Source organism: Balaenoptera borealis, assembly GCF_965194805.1.
Source record: "Balaenoptera borealis genome assembly, contig: HAP1_SCAFFOLD_817, whole genome shotgun sequence".
NCBI classification, from domain to species: Eukaryota; Metazoa; Chordata; class Mammalia; order Artiodactyla; family Balaenopteridae; genus Balaenoptera; species Balaenoptera borealis.
The window spans coordinates 103,302-121,240 of NW_028123385.1; the positions used below are offsets into that span (position 1 = coordinate 103,302).

A 17,939-nucleotide genomic window follows, 5' to 3' on the forward strand; every position below is an offset into this window, starting at 1 on the left:
ATAAGTTCGTTCTTTTCACTAGTCAATGATTTTCAAATGCATACACTAGTCAAGATGACCCTGCATCTGGGAACAACTTGCAAGTTTAACGAAACCTCCAGATGACCCCACATTCACCCATGCTGTAGACCATGATGGTTTGGGTAGTTATAAATAGAATAACCTCTGAAGACCTAGTTTGGTAGATATTAATATTAATATTTAATGTTACTGTTGAACTTCTTTGCCCAAACCTCCAGGTTTGGGCTGTTTCTGCTTCTACTGCATTCTGAATACCAACAGGTTGTTGTTCCTTACCTAACTACCTTATAAGGATGGCTTTTATTCTTTACCCCAGGTCTCCAGCTGCTTTGCTTAGGTACCCAATTCTTTAATATCTTTTTAAAGTGAACTAAACATAGTTGGAGGGCAGAAGACTAATTTTATATATCTCTTGTATCCCACAAAGAAATCCAGGCCTGTGTACACAAGGGCCATGAAAGAAAATAACTGAAGTAAAACACCATTGAATTGTATCTTCCCTTAGTATTTACATACCACTACCATTCTTTCAATTCCCTCCAATCATCACCAACCTCTTAACTTCCCTTCTACTTCCCTCCATTTTGACATCTCTTCCAAGAGGTTAATATGTGCAAATATCTGTGCCCTTGTTTTCTAACCTTACCCAAATGTATATAAAACTTCCCTTCCAAGAGGACAATATCACACACACAAAAATAGAAAGCCAGATATTTACATCCTGAGAATGTGATGGGGGCAAGTGTTATTCATTTAAAACATAGCTAACAAAAACAAGTCTACTATAAGAACAAGAATTTTTTTTAAAGGTACTCAAATATGTCTCAAATTTTAATAAGATCCTCTATACACACATTTATCTGCTACTGAAAATTTTTATTACAATTCAACACGCTGCTCTAACAGTGCTCTGGCCAAGCCACCCAACATTTTCTTTACATTCCTTCCACACAAGTTAATTTGTTTCAAATTCTCAGTATTGGGTTTCATTTTACAGGGACTTCAGGCTTCTAAAACAGGCAGTACCTAAGACCTACTAGTGCTTCTTTGTGTCAGATCAAAGTGGAACTAAAGTATATTCAAGTCATTCAGATGCAAGTTACATAGATTCCTTATAAGTTACTTGTATTAAGGTAGAAAAGAGATGCAAGAAAAAAAGACATCACAGAACTTATAATATAGGTCATCAAAATATTGGTACCCAATCTGCCCTAGTGTAGAGTAGCTTTCCCAAGCTGCTTCATAATGATCCTAAAATTACTAGCAGGAAAAAATAGTACAAGAATAAAGTTTATGGCTCATCCGACCCTGTATCATAACTACTGTCATAACTGTTGTTGTAATTATTCTCATAATTATCCTCAGAAGGATCTCTATGATACAGGCAATAATGACAGCTACATCTAAATCTTTCCATTCTCGATTGAGTCTCAACATCCTTCTGCTGAGGTTCTCTTTGAGACTCAGACAGAGGAAGTCATTTGCCATAGCAATTTTTAATATATTGAATCACCCTTTCCATCCTTTCTCTCCAAGCAATTAACAATGTCCTCCCCCCTCTCCTCCTGTAGATTAAGTCTCCGTCCAGTCTGTTGAGGTGAATATTCTGGTAGAGTGGATAGCAACTTGCTACTAGGGTTGAGAGTCAAGTTACTGAGGTTCTTTATGAACACTGCAGAGATAGATTGAGAGGCAGCTAGAATTGCCTGGGAATTTTCATCGATGGACATTTGAGGAGACTCCAGGGTCCAGGTTGGGTTAACTTCTGATGAATCCATTGGAGTCTAGTCACAGCTTGAAGCTCCTCCTAGATTTTTGGATTCTAGTGGAAGGTGATGGTTTAGACTCAAACTGCTACAAAGTAGCCTGGAAGAACTATAGAGCCAAGAAACAGCGAGAAAAATTCAAGCTCTGACACACCGTGGTGAGGGAAAAATCCCTGCATTTACTGTTAGTTTGACTTAGAATGCTCTTCATCCAGGTCTAATCATAGATGGATTGTCTCACCATTTAGTTAATTAACAGCTCAAAAATTTCCTTTCAGAAAAGTTTTCTCTAGTCATCCTGGATAAGTAACATCTGTCTTCCAACTACCTTCAGTCACGGGAATCATGAGGCTTTCCCTTTTCTTTTCGAGTTATGGCACACCAGAATGTATTTTTTTGTTTGTTTTTTGCTTTTTAAAATTTCTTTCTTCTTTCTTTCTTTCTTTCTTTCTTTCTTTCTTTCTTTCTTTCTTTCTTTCTTTCTTTCTTTCTTAACGTCTTTATTGGAGTATAATTGCTTTACAATGGTGTGTTAGTTTCTGCTGTATAACAAAGTGAATCAGCTATACATAAACATATGTCCCCATATCTCCTTCCTCTTGCGTCTCCCTCTCACCCTCCCTATCCCACCCCTCTAGGTGGTCACAAAGCACCAAACTGATCTCCCTGTGCTATGCGGCTGCTTCCCACTAGCTATCTATTTTACATTTGGTAGTGTATATATGTCCATGCCACCCTCTTACTTCGTCCTAGCTTACCCTTACCCTGAGCAAAGCCAATCTTTAGGGGAAAGAAAACAACAGGAAATATGCATGGACCTATTTCTTCTCTTTATTCAATAGCATAAACTGAGGACAATATTTTAGGAAGTAAATTTACGTACCTCAAGGAATTTTAAAAAGCTAAAACTGTAGACCATATAGGTCTTAACATTCTCTTGGCAGACACTGAATACATAGCAAATAAGATACATTCTGTGCCTACTTGCTTTTCCACTTCTCAAAGCCACCATCCTCTGTTTTGGTGACGTGAGCAGGATGAATTCTGTAAAATAAGGTTCATACATGCGTTATAACACACAAAGAAACAAAAAACCATTGGCAACATTTCAGTATATCATACCAAAACATGCTACCCAGAAATATAACTTTTATTTAGAAACTTCCCACATAGGAACTATGGCAGCAACTTACTCAATAGACCTTCTTGTCTGATCCAAAAGTGCTTGTACCTACATTGTGACTTCAGTAACGGACTGTAATGAATTTTCCCCAAACAACCATTGTGTAACTGTTTCCACATCTTCATAAGAAATTCGTCTTTAAGGAGGAAGTAGGAATTCAATATTTAAGACATTTGGAAGGAGAGAGTCAATAAAGTGACAAAGATGAGATGGATGGTAAGAGGAAAGTAGTGCTTGTGCAGCGTTGCATAACAGCTTATTGAGAAGGGCTTTTAAAAGGTTATTATTCTATTCTACTGAAAGTATTGATATTAAGAAACCATTTTTTTAACTGAAAATTTTTAACTCCCAATTTTTTCCTGTGTGCAGGTTTCTTCAATTTCTCAACACTGAAATTGTATACTGTGAAGTTTTTGCACTCGCTCAGCAGTTCTGTGACTTGGAAATGATCTACTTGAAAAATGCTGGAGGGCTGTTTTAGTGGGAGAGTGGGAGGAGACCCTTCACGCTCACCACTATACAGGTGCAGTGTTGTTAGGAGAGGATTTTTTACCATCTTTATATGGGTGTAAATGGCCAGAAAAGCAGGTCTGAGCAGAATTTATTCTCTAAATGGAAGTAAAGATGAGCAGGGAGTCCCAAGTGAGAGCCAAGATAATTCAACCCGGCAGATATATGACTGCAGGTTGTTTATAAATAAAAAGCAAGTTCAATCAATTGGAAATGTGAACATTACCAAAAAAAAATCACGTATGTTCATTTATTGGCTTATTTGACTAATTCTGCTGAATGCAACCAATCTCCTCTTGTAGCTGACACCAACAATCTACCTCCTGCAAATTCCCTGCTGACTCCATTCATGCTCCAACACCCCAACAACCACTTTCAACCTCCCCGCCGCAAGGATGCCCTCCTTTCTCCCTATGACGCTGGACATCACACCCATTAGGTCAGCTTTCCAGGCAGAATCCTCCTTACTCAACTTGAACTCTAAACTCTTACTAGGCTGCTGGAGATTCTCATCCCTCCTTTTCATGCAGATACTTACCTACTTTGCTCAGTCACCCATAGTAGTTTTTGAACTAAATTGTTTCAGAAGGAAAGGAAAGGGAATGATGAAGAGGAGTAGATAAAAATCAAGATTTTGATTTTTGAGCTTCAAAAGTGTTCTTGATTTTTAGATGACTAAAAAGTGGTAATAGCTAGCTGTAAGAACAAAGCAGTTGCAATCATTGGAACTAGGCTGACATATGTAAATATTAGGTATTCATTCTTCATTTAATTGATTGCACATGTGTTGACATTTTGTTTTCTGTTTAATGATTTGTTTTATTGATGACTATTCCCATGATTAATTACATAGGCTATTTATGCCAGTGGGAACTCCTGGCATCCAGGGTGGAGGGTAAAAAATTTGATCAGTTAATGGAATGTACATATAACCTTAAGTCAACAATATTAATCAGAGTAACACAGGATCAAGAAAAGAAATATTATTTAGTAGTAGACTGAGGGGACAAAAGAGTCAGACAAAGAGTCATATAGGCAAGCATATACTGGCAAAAAATAAAGAAGATATCCTATAGAAGTTTTCCAAGACATATATGAGCAATGGGAGGGAGAGAGAAAGAGGAAGAGAGAGAGAGAGAGAGAGAGAGAGAGAGAGAAACAAGAGAGATAGAAGGACACTCATTCTTTATGGCCATTCCTTTATCTCAATTCAGTCTAAGAATTCCTAGTTGTCAATACTTGCCAGAATAAGAAAGTTAGAAAAGTAATGCTATTTAAAATCTTTTATATGTATATATATGTATATATATACAAAATAAACTCCATGAATCTTTTAATGATCTCATGAACCAAGTGAATGGTGAATTTCTATTTTCATGTTAAAGAATCACTATCAGTTTTAACTCTTCAATGTTCTTCTGGACTGAGTTGTCACAAGAATAGGTATTATCATTCAAATGTTCTAAAATCATTAACACTTTTATTTGTATGTCATTCTAGCTAAGGAATGCACTGGTTTTATCTGGGATTTTTTTTGTTTGGTTGTTTTTAAAACTCATTTCAATATTATAAATATGTGCAATATGAACATGGCCTATTAAGTAACCACATCATTTAAATTTGAAGAAATCTTAGGGGGCACATTCAAGATGGTGGAGGAGTAAGACGTGGAGATCACCTTCCTCCCCACAAATACTTCAAAACTATATCTACATGACGAACAACCCCTACAGAACACCTACTGAATGCTGAAAGAAGACCTCAGACTTCCCAAAAGTATAATTTGTAGCGCTTGTTATCATTGGTGGATTTGTTTTATGGTTTGGTTGCTATCTTCTTTCTTTCTCTCTTTCTTTTTTAAATTTCTTTTTCTATTTTTCTTTCCTTCTTTCTTTCTTTCTTTCCTTCCTCCTTCCTTCCTCCCGTTCTTTCTTTCTTTCTTTTCTTTCTTTTTTTCTTCCTTCCTTCCTTTCTTTTCTTTCTTCCTTCCTTTCTTTTCTCTTTCTTTCCTTTCTTTCTTCCTTCCTTTCTTCTTTCTTTCTTTCTTTTCTCTTTCTTTCCTTTCTTTCTTTCTTTCTTTCTTTCTTTCTTTCTTTCTTTCTTTCTTTCCATCTTTCTTTCTTTTCTCCTGTTTCTTCTGAGCTGTGTGGCTGACAGGGCCTTGGAACTCCGTCCAGGTGTCAGGCCTGAGCCTCAGAGTTGGGGGAGCTAAGATCAGGACATTGGTCCACCAAAGAGCTCCAGGCCCCATGTAATAGCAAATGGGGAAAGCTCTCCCAGAGATCTCCATCTCAATGCTAAGACCCACATCCACTAAACAACCAGCAAGCTACGGTGCTGGACACACTATGCCAAATAACTAGCAAGACAGAAACACAAACCCAACCATGAGCAGAGAGGCTGCCTAAAATCATAATAAGTTCACAGACACCCCCAAAAAACACCATCGGACATGGTCCTGCCCACCAGAAAGACAAGATGCAGCCTCATCCACCAGGACACAGGCACCAGTTCGCTCACCAGGAAGCCTACACAACCCACTGAACCAACCTCACCCACTGGGGACAGACACCAAAAACAACGGGAACTACGAACCTGCAGCCTGTGAAACAGAAACCCCAAACACAGTCAGTAGGCAAAATGAGAAGACAGAGAAATGCACAGCAGATGAAGGAGCAAGGTAAAAACCCACCAGACCAAACAAATGAAGAGGAAATACGCAGCCTACCTGAAAAAGAATTCAGAGTAATGATAGTAAAGATGATCCAAAATCTTGGGAATAGAATGGAGAAAATACAAGAAACGTTTAACATAGACCTAGAAGAACTAAAGAGCAAACAACCAATGATGAACACCACAATAAATGAAATTAAAAATTCTCTAGAAGGAATCAATAGCAGAAAAACTGAGGCAGAAGAATGAATAAGTGACCAGGAACACAAAAGAGTGGAAATAACTACCACAGAGCAGAATAAAGAAAAAAGAATGAAAAGAATTGAGAACAATCTCAGAGACCTCTGGGACAACATTAAATGCACCAACATTCAAATTATAGGGGCACCAGAGGAAGAAGAGAAAAAAAAGTGACTGAGAAAATGTTTGAAGAGATTATAGTTGAAAACTTCCCTAATATGGGGAAGGAAATACTCACTTAAGTCCAGTAAGTGCAGAGAGTCCCATACAGGATAAATCCAAGGAGAAACATGCCAAGACATATATTAATCAAACTATCAAAAATTAAGTACAAGGAAAAAATATTAAAAGCAGAAGGGAAAAGCAACAAATAACATAAAAGGGAATCCCCATTAGGTTAACAGCTGATCTTTCAGAAGAAACTATGCAAGCCAGAAGGGAGTGGCAGGACATATTTAAAGTGATGCAAGGGAAACAAACTACAACCAAGATTACTCTACCCAGCAAGGATCTCATTCAGATTCAATGGGAAATAAAAACCTTTACAAATAAGGAAAAGGTAAGGGAATTCAGCACCACTAAACCAGCTCTACAACAAATGCTAAAGGAATCTCTATAGGCAGGAAACACAAGAGAAGGAAAAGACTTACAATAACAAACCCAAAACAATTAAGAAAATAGTAATAGGAACATACATATCAATAACTACCTTAAATGTAAAGGGATTGAATGTTCCAATCAAAAGACACAGACTTGCTGAATGGATACAAAAACAAGACCCATACATATGCTGTCTACAAGAGACCCACTTCAGAACTAGGGACACATACAGACTGAAAGTGAAGGGATGGGAAAAGATACTCCATGTAAATGGAAATCAAAAGAAAGCTGGAGTAGCCATTCTCATACCAGACAAAATAGACTTTAAAATAAAGACTATTACAAGAGACAAATACAGACAACATAATGATCAAGGGATCAATCCAAGATGAAGATATAACAACTGTAAAGATTTACGCACCCAACATAGGAGCACATCAATACATAAGGCAAATATTAACAGCCATATAAGGGGAAATCGACAGTAACACAATCATAGTAGGGGACTTTAACATCCCACTTTCACCAATGGACAGACCCTCCAAAATGAAAATAAATAAGGACACACAAGCTTTAAATGATAAATTAAACATGAAGTTAACTGATATTTACAGAACATTCCATCCAAAAACAGCAGGTTACACTTTCTTCTTAAGTGCTCATGAAACATTCTCCATATCTTGGATTGCAAATCAAGCCTTGGTAAATTAAAGAAACTGAAATCGTATCAGATATCTTTTCTGACCACAACGCTATGAGACTAGATATCAATTACAGGAAAAAATCTGTAAAAACTACAAACACATGGAGGTTAAACAATGCACTAGTAGATAACTAAGAGATCACTGAAGAACTTAAGGAGGAGATCAAAAAATACCTAGGAACAAATGACGATGAAAACACAATGACCCAAAACCTATGGGATACAGCAAAAGCAGTTCTAAGAGGGAAGTTTATAGCAATACAATCCTACCTCAAGAAACAAGAAACATCTCAAATAAACAACCTAAACTTACACATAAAGCAATTAGAGAAAGAAGAACAAAAAAACCCCAAAGTTAGCAGAAGGAAAGAAATCATAAAGATCAGATCAGAAATAAATGAAAAAGAAATGAAGGAAACAATAACAAAGATCAATAAAACTACAAGTTGTTTCTTTGAGAAGATAAACAAAATTGATAAATCATTAGCCAGACTCATCAAGAAAAAAAGGGAGAAGACTCAAATCAATAGAATCAGAAGTGAAAAAGGAGAAGTATCAACTGACACTGCAGACACACAAAAGATCATGAGAGATTACTACAAGCAACTATATGCCAAAAAAATGGACAACCTGGAAGAAATGGACACATTCTTAGAAAAGCACAACTTCCGAGACTGTACCTGGAAGTAATAGAAAATATGAACAGACCAATCACAAGCACTGAAATTGAAACTGTGATTAAGAATCTTCCAACAAACAAAAAGCCAAGGACCAGATGGCTTCACAGGCAAATTCTATCAAACATTTAGAGAAGAGCTAACACCTATCATTCTCAAATTCTTCGAAAATATAGCAGAGGGAGGAACATTCCCAAACTCATTCTATGAGGTCACCATCACCCTGATACCAAAACCAGACAAAGATGACACAAAACAAGAAAACTACAGGCCAATATCACTGATGAACATAGATGCAAATATCCTCAACTAAATACTAGCAAACAGAATCCAACAGCACATTAAAAGGATCATACACCATGATCAAGTGGGCTTTATCCCAGGAATGCAAGGATTCTTCAATATACTCAAATCAATCAATGTGATAAACCATATTGACAAACTGAAGGAGAAAAACCATATGAGCATCTCAGTAGATGCAGAAAGAGCTGTCGAAAAAATTCAACAACCATTTATGGTAAAAACCCTCCAGAAAGTAGGCATAGAGGGAACTTACCTCAGCCATATATGACAAAACCACAGCCAACATCATTCTCAATGGTGAAAAACTGAAACCATTTCCACTGAGATCAGGAACAAGACAAGGTTGCCCACTCACACCACTATTATTCAACATAGTTTTGGAAGTTTTAGCCACAGCAATCAGAGAAGAAAAAGAAATAAAAGGAATCCAAACTGGAAAAGAAGAAGTAAAACTGTCACTGTTTGCAGATGACATGATACTATACATAGATAATCCTAAAGATGCTACCAGAAAACTACTAGAGCTAATCAATGAATTTGGTAAAGTAACAGGATACAAACTTAATGCAGAGAAATCTCTTGCATTCCTATACACTAATGATGAAAAATCTAAAAGAGAAATTAAGGAAACACACCCATTTACCACTGCAACAAAATGAATAAAATACCTAGGAATAAATCTACCTAAGGAGACAAAAGACCTGTATGCAGAAAACTATAAGACACCGATGAAAGAAATTAAAGATGATACAAACAAACAGATGGAGAGATATACCATGTTCTTGAATTGGAAGAATCAACATTGTGACAATGACTATACTACCCAAAGCAATCTACAGATTCAACGCAATCCCTATGAAACTACCAATAGCATTTTTCACAGAACTAGAACAAAAAATTTCACAATTTGTACGGAATCACAAAAGACCCTGAACAGCCAAAGAAATCTTGAGAAAGAAAAACAGAGCTGGAGGAATCAGGCTTTCAGACTTCAGACTATACTACAAACCTACAGTATGGTACTGGCACAAAAACAGAAATATAGATCAATGGAACAGGATAGAAAGCCCAGAGGTAAACCCACACACATATGGTCACCTTATTTTTGATAAAGGAGGCAAGAATATACAGTGTAGAAAAGACAGCCTCTTCAATAAGTGGTGCTGGGAAAACTGGACAGCTACGTGTAAAAGAATGAAATTAGAACACTCCCTAACACCATACACAAAAATAAACTCAAAATGGATTAAAGACCTAAATGTAAGGCCAGACATGATTAAACTCTTAGAGGAAAACATAGGCAGAACACTCTATGACATAAATTACAGCAAGATCCTTTTTGACCCACCTCCTAGAGAAATGGAAATAAGAACAAAAATAAACAAATGGGACCTAATGAAACTTAAAAGCTTTTGCACAGCAAAGGAAACCATAAACAAGACGAAAAGACCACCCTCATAATGGGAGAAAATATTTGCAAATGAAGCAACTGACAAAGGATTAATTTCAAAATATACAAGCAGCTCATGCAGCTCAATATCAAAAAAACAAAGAACCCAATCCAAAAATGGGCAAAAGACCTAAACAGACATTTCTCCAAAGAAGGTATACAGATTGCCAACAAACTCATGAAAGGATGCTCAACATCACTAATCATTAGAGAAATGTAAATCAAAACTACAATGAGGTATCACCTCACACTTGTCAGAATGGCCATCATCAAAAATTCTACAAACAATAAATGCTGGAGAGGGTGTGGAGAAAAGGGAACCCTCTTGCACTGTTGGTGGGAATTAAACTGATACAGCCACTATGGAGAAGAGTATGGATGTTCCTCAAAAAACTAAAAAAAAACTACCATATGATGCAGCAATCCCACTACTGGGCAAATGCCCTGAGAAAACCATAATTCAAAAAGAGTCATGTACCACAATGTTCATTGGAGCTCTACTTACAATAGTCAGGACATGGAAGCAACTTAAGTGTCCATTGACAGATGAATGGATAAAGAAGATGTGGCACATATCTGCAATGGAATATTACTCAGCCATAAAAAGAAACGAAATTGAGTTATTTTTAGTGAGTTCGATGGACCTAGAGACTGTCATACAGAGTGAAGTATGTGAGAGAGAAAAACAAATACCATATGCTAACACATATGTATAGAATCTAAAAAAAAATAAAAAATAGTTCTGAATAACCTAGGAGCAGGACAGGAATAAAGACGCAGACATAGAGAATGGACTTGAGGACACAGGGAGGGGGAAGGTTAAGCTGGGATGAAGTGAGAGAGTGGCATGGACATATATACACTACCAAATGTAAAATAGATAGCTAGTAGGAAACAGCCGCATAGCACAGGGAGATCAGCTCATTGCTTTGTGTCCACCTAGAGTGGTGGGATAGGGTGTCTGGGAGAAAGATGCAAGAGGGAGGAGATATTGGGATGTATATATATGTATAGCTGATTCACTTTTTTACACAGCAGAAACTAACACACCATTGTAAAGCAATTATACTCCAATAAAGATGTTAAAATAAATAAATAAATAAATAAATTTGAAGAAATTTTAAATTATTTTTATATTCCTGAGATTAGTGGGCTTTTTCTGGTTGGTGAATATTATGTTTCATTCATTTTATTTTTCAAAGTAGAGGAGACTGTATCTATTCTCTAGAGTTGTCTTGATCTATAACTGAAATTTTAATCCAAATTTCCAATAAAAAGAGTAAATAGATATTTGTTGGATGATCTTTTTTAATTGGCATGACACTCAGGGAATAATTTAATATTTGTTTCCTTTTATTAAAATCATCATTGCTTTAAAATAGCACTATCAGTTATTGCAACTCTATAATATGACTAAATATAATAACAAATAATTGATATTACTGGGCTTACCTCTAACAGAGAACATAATACATGAAAATAAACCCACGAATAAAAGTCATATAATATGTATATCAGACTCAGGCATGACATTAAATAGCAATGTTTTAGAATAACTGGACATTAATTTCCTTCTATGAGGAATTAAATAGTTGAAATGAGATATCCCCAAGACTCCTTCATCTCTAAAATTCTTTCATTCCTTTCCTACTTACTAATTTTCTCTTCTTCCATCTCTTTTCATTAACTCAAGCTTCTTCTATCCATCACATAAAATACAACCCTATTTTTCTGCTTATATTTAGAATCTGACTCTAGTTTTCTCAACACTGTTTACTGAAATTACTTTTTGCTATTAATGTTTGTGTGTGTGAGTGTGTAAAAATGAAAACAGAATAAACTGTCCATTACTTGATGTTTTACTTATTGCCACAATAATTCTGCATAACGTACCACCTCTCAAATTCACTAGCTTCCCTCTGGCTGCTGGATGACCCCAAGATCTCCAGCTACATCAGTGAATAGAGTCACTTAATCAGATGTATCTTTCAATGTGAGCACTTGCTGCAGAGGTGAAATGAGGTCCCACACTTTCAGCTTCTGGTCCAGCATATAAGAATCTTCGTCTGCTCTACATGTCTCTCATCCTCGTTGGACAGGTAGGCTAGCAGGGCAGGTGCTTTTCACACTAATAGCAGAAGGGAAAGAGCTAAAGACACACCACATAAGTACATTTCATGCCTTTGTTGCATGACAAATGCTAATATCCCATCAGCCAAAGCAAGACATGCCAGGCTAAAGTGTGAGTGGTAGGAAAGTAAACTCCACCTTTACTACTTCATTAGTAGACTGGGAGGAACTGGGAAGCTTCATGTGGAAAAAAACTGATACAGGTTACGTTTGAAAAACTGGGGCTGCTATTTCAAGCTGTCATACTTTCCATGCATTTTGATGTTAGATATATTGCTTTTAAATTTTCATTTACTCAAAACTGAGGCAATTTCCCCTTCATTGACTTCTTGTCATCCCTGTCTACCCCTTAAGCCACTGTGGGCAGAGCTCCTTCTAGTTCTAGAATCAGTAAAACCCTATATTGCAGGCAATTTATATTTTTTACTCAATTTGTAAATACTGTTTGGAAGTCGTTTATTATTGTCTTGAGTTTTGCTCATACTGAGGAGGCCACAGTTCAACCAACCTCTTGTTCCATGGATTGCATCACGCAAATACAGTCTTTCTACTGTTATTTCTGCTGACATATTTGCTGTAGTGCTTAATTATAAGTTTCCTCTTGGGAGGACAATTAGGTGTGAGACCCAGCAAGATGTGTCATTGTTGTCCAACAGAAATTAACCAACAGCTTTTTTTCTGAAAAAATTTGCTTCCTAAGTCTTTTCTGTTAAACTTATGTTTGGTTGATGTACAATATTGTACAAGTTTCAGGTGTACAATATAGTGATTCATATTCACTACATACAATTAGGTTATACTCCATTTATAGTTATTATAAAATATGGGCTATATTCCCTGTGCTGTACCATATTTTCTTGTAGATTATTTTATACATAGTACTTTGTACCTCTTAATCCCCTAACCTCATTTTATCCCCCCCCTATTTCCTCTCCCCACTGGTAACCACTAGTTTGTTTTCTATCTCTGTGAGTCTGTACAAATTATTTTAATGGAATCTGTGGGAGAATATGCAAATTACAAATGTATAATAAATGGACAAATATCAATTCAATCTGAGCTATGAAATTAGACCATACTTGAGCTAAAAAGCAAATAGGAGATTACTATTAATTACTTACTATCAACTATTACTTTTAATATAACTTTTATCCAAATGTAGGTTGGCTTAGAGCAATTAACTAAATAGATGAATTTATTTTTAAATGTCATTTTAGGCTTAATTGAAAGGTATAATACTTATGATCTATGGAACTTGTCCAGAGAATTCACTTCAAACAAAGTGAAGAACTCATTTCAATCACAGTCATAGATCCACCTGCATTTCTAGGTAAGAATGTACCCATATAGTAAAATATTTTACGTACCCACATGCTATAAAATATCCTGTTGTTTTTCCTTTGTTTGCAATAATTACTAATTAGAATTGAATAATTTTTTTGTCCTGTTAAGTGTTATTAGTCTTTTAGCTTCTGGGATTTATCTCATTCTAATCAGTTACTCAAAAGTGGTCCATTGCTTCCTTTCTTTTTCTTTTTGATGTATAGTTGGTTTTTAATAAAAATGGCTTATCTCAGGTAAATAGCATGTAATATCTGAAAAATCAAAATATATTGCAAAAGAAAATCTCAGAAAATTAAAAATACAGTTGGTCAAATTATGTGATGTCAATTTTGATGGCCCTGTGAGTTAAAAAGCTACTGTGAACGTTGGTCCTGTTAATTGAAGTGACCTAAAATTGCATCTGACATTTTGATCTGACAGTGGGTATACAGACATGGAGAAATCTCCATGACTCAGTATGTGAAATTTTTTTCCAAATGTACAGGAAAGATATGTGAAAACCCTAACGTTATGAATATTTATGTGGCGACATTTCCAATATTTGACAGTTGGTTACAGACACTAGATAAGGAAAAGTTTAGAACGCTATTGTTTGGAGGAAGTGCTTATAACTTTGAATCCAGGCAAGTATAGTATGAACGGCAGCTGGGCGGGGGACGAGGCACAAGTCAGACGTGCACAACCTGTCTCAGAACATTGAAATTACATTGAATTGTAAAGAAACAAAACAAAACAAAATTTTTTCTGGCCAAAAAAATATACCCACAAGATGAAACTGCTTTATAGACTCCAAGTGCAAGACTCCAAGTGTAGACTCTAAAGGCTTGACCTGGCAGGTCTCACGGAGGAGAGTTGCTCTCCACATGGCAGGCTTGGTTCTGCGCCAACGCACTGCAGCTTCTGAAGGGGAGTTACACTTAAGACTCAGGCCCACATCCATAGTGGGGGACAGGAAGGAGCCAGACCATGCTATGGCCATGCTTGCACATGGATCTGCCTTCTTAGCCCAACTCCACTCTGAGCCCTTCTCATGTAGGGACCCTCAGCCAATGGCATTTCCAAGCATTTCCCTGTGAGGAGATATTTAACTACTAAAATATTAAATTATTTTTAAACAAATAAAGCTTAATTTCATCTTGATTTTGTCTTGGTAAGTTCTGTTTATCTAGTAATTTTATTTATTTAAGTTTTCAAATATACTATAGAAAGTTAATAATATTCATTAATTTTTTTCATAAGATTTGCAACATTTGCACTTCCCCTTTGTCATGCCTATTTTCATCTGTGCCTTTCATTTGAATTAAAATTGTCATATTTTACAGTTGATTTTTCCCTTGGTCTCCACATTTTCCCTTCAACAGGCACCATCCTAGTTTAACCTGTCTTTATTCACTGCCCTTTCTGCTCTCTGGATCTTCTGTCTCTTCTACCTCAATCCATCTTCCATATTGATTTCAGATTGTCTTACAATGCATTTTTCATCACTTAAACTCCCCTGCTCAAAAACTTTTAGCCACTCCTCATTTTTATTTAAAAAAGAAGTCTCTCAGTCTACTAATTATGAACTTCTATACTAAAGCCTTAGAAGATTTATTCACTCAATAATAATTAATACACACCCATTATATGCCAAGTATGGGGTAGGGTCTGGTAAGCAAAATCATAACAATTCCCTCTTTCATGTCATTTAAATCTAATGAAAAAGTAAAATATCAATCAAACAATCATCAATGCATGTAAAGTTCTGGAGTTGAGAGGTGTTGCAAAGAAGAAGAATTAATTGCATGAGAATGTGAAATAGAAGTAATCAACTTAAGGACATCAGTAATCATTCCTTGAAGGAGCCATGCTTCTACTAATAACTGAAGACCAAATGAACACTTGACGAAACAATAAGGTACAGCTTGGTCCTCCTAGGAAAGAGCAAAGACCCTATGAGGAAGAGAGAGAATGGTAGTGTGGCTGAAGAGGAGCAAGCAATGTGGCAGATGATTTGGGGGAAAAGGAGGGAGCCAGACCATGAAGGGCTGTTGTGGACATATTCAGGAACTTGGTCTTCACTGGTGCACAATTCCAATTGCGTCAATGATCACACTCGTGTTCTGTACAAAGTACTTTATTAGCACTAAAAAAAACAAGCTCAGAAGAAGCCAATGGAGCTACAATAAAGTACTTGGGGCAGGATTCCAGGTAAGAGATGATTGCAGCTTTGACAAAATTATGACGATGCAAAGATTCCTGGAAAGAGGCAAATTATAGTTTAGAGACAGAAATGACAGGACATTATGGATGCTGAGTTTGAGTGAAGTTGAGATTGAGGTTTTTAAAATTTTACGTATCTATTTTATATTTATTAATACTTTTATTCACATCTATGTCATTTTAATATAGGCTTTACTATAATCTTTAACATAGACTTGGTAATAGACCTCATTAAACTGTTTTACTGTATTTCAACCTTACCTTTATAGGTCAACTGGCTCCCAAGCTAATCCCTTACAACATGCATTACCCATTCTACCCATATTTCCTTGTTTAATATCATTCAATACTTCCAAAAATGACATAAGTTCCTGAATGTTGTATGCAAACTTGTTTTACATCATTCATGATTGCCACAATCTTACATTTCCAAATAGATTCTAACTGTCATGTTCTTTGCACAAACTTTTTCTCTGCCTATGGATATTCCCGGAGTGTCCTTTTTTATTGTCAAACAAGCACACTAACATTACAACATCCACTTAATAGGTATCACCTCTATAGTCAACCCTTACTTGAATTTCCAAACATTCTTTCCTTTGCCCTAATTCTGTACCCTTATACATTTTTATATGACATCTGGAATGCATTAGCATTGTTTTTGTTGTTGTCTGTTTCATCAAAAATCTACCTCTCAAACCGAAAAAAAAAGTAATGCCCTGGTTGTACATTATTTGTGTGCTTCTATTTCTAGAAGATGCGCTTGTTAAATAGTAGATTGTAATTAAATGGTTTATTTTTGTGGAACCTGAAAAAACATGCTATGTGTTTGCCAAAAAAAAAAAAAAAGGACTTTACTTATTTGGAAAGTAATATTTTAAAAAGAGAATAGGCAATGTCTGAATTAATTCTTTTTAAGAATTTATTTCTTTTAAGATTTTATATATGTAAGCAAGGATGCATACATTTTCAATGATTTTGATTTACCCTTTACACTCTGATAATAAATCAGTGAGACTAAATTGTCCAATATGATGTATTAGTAGACACTGTTGAAAGTTTTTCTAGAAATTTCAGAAAAAAATATTCAAAATTGCAAAAGCATAGTTGAAGCTACTGCATTCCTTTCATATATTGACTTTATATATTCAGAAAATCAAGGCTTAATTCCTATCCAATGTTTGATAACGCTGCTTCTAGTAGCTTTGCTGACAATAAAATAGATTTTCATAATAAGCAATAGAAATTCATCTGAACACATGTAATAATGTTTGCTTTGCTTGTTTATTAGATTTGCCCTCATTAGAAACTCAGTACTGGTCGCATTTGTATATTCTTTATTTTGTGTCAAAAATATTAGTCAAATCACTTTGGATACCGTGGCTGGAATATTGAAACCATTCCTCAACGTCCATCGTATGGATCGAATAATATATCAGGAAAAAATTCTGCATGTTTTCAGTTCTGTTCTATTCAAAGAATGTGCCTTTGATTGCTAGTGAAGTTATGTGTTTCCATAGTGGAAAGGATGGAATTTGACTTTAGTTTCTACTCTCTTAAGCATTGATATAAGGGAAAACATGTTAAATAAAACTTTTTAAGTATTTCTCATCCCCAAGACACCCACTCTGAGTCTTTCCAGGACATTTAGAAAATCAATGCTCTAAAATTGATATTTCAGCTTTTATTGTCCAATAACCTCTGAAATTGATTCAAGAGTCTAACTCTGCACCATGTAGAGCCATGGGCTTCAGCTCAAGTGATTTTTATGTGATAGGAAATGAGACACAAAACACTTTTGGCTTTGCTTGTTTTGTTGGTTTTTATTTTACTTTTGACCTATCATATAATTGGATTGCATAACTTACTTTTTCAGTGATAACCACATACAAAGTGCTTATTTTGAACTTATAAATTCTCTAGACTTAAAGCAACATTGAATCATCTGGTAGAACCACACACCTTTCCCCTATTTGTGAATTGTTTTCTGCAGCGTTTCCTGAATGATTTGAACATTAAGCCACATTTCAAAGTCTGTCCTAGTAACCTATTACCATGTTTCAGACTTGCTCAAAATATAGGCCACTGAAATAACAACTACTCTGAGGGTTTAATATAATCGTTGTAAGTACTAATT

The 17,939-nt window shown here is 35.8% G+C and overlaps 2 long non-coding RNA genes across 8 annotated transcripts in view; both read right to left on the minus strand.

The window, feature by feature from the left end:
* The window catches only part of LOC309621673, a 301,426-nt gene that overhangs the window by 97,058 nt on the left and 186,429 nt on the right, over positions 1-17,939 (minus strand). The gene's annotated exons all lie outside the window — the stretch shown is intronic.
* On the minus strand, positions 1,437-13,115 carry LOC309621675. Its single transcript, XR_014240151.1, has 3 exons — positions 12,020-13,115; positions 2,671-2,831; positions 1,437-2,326 (listed from the first exon to the last, which is right to left on the minus strand). It is a non-coding gene; the product is annotated as an uncharacterized lncRNA (long non-coding RNA).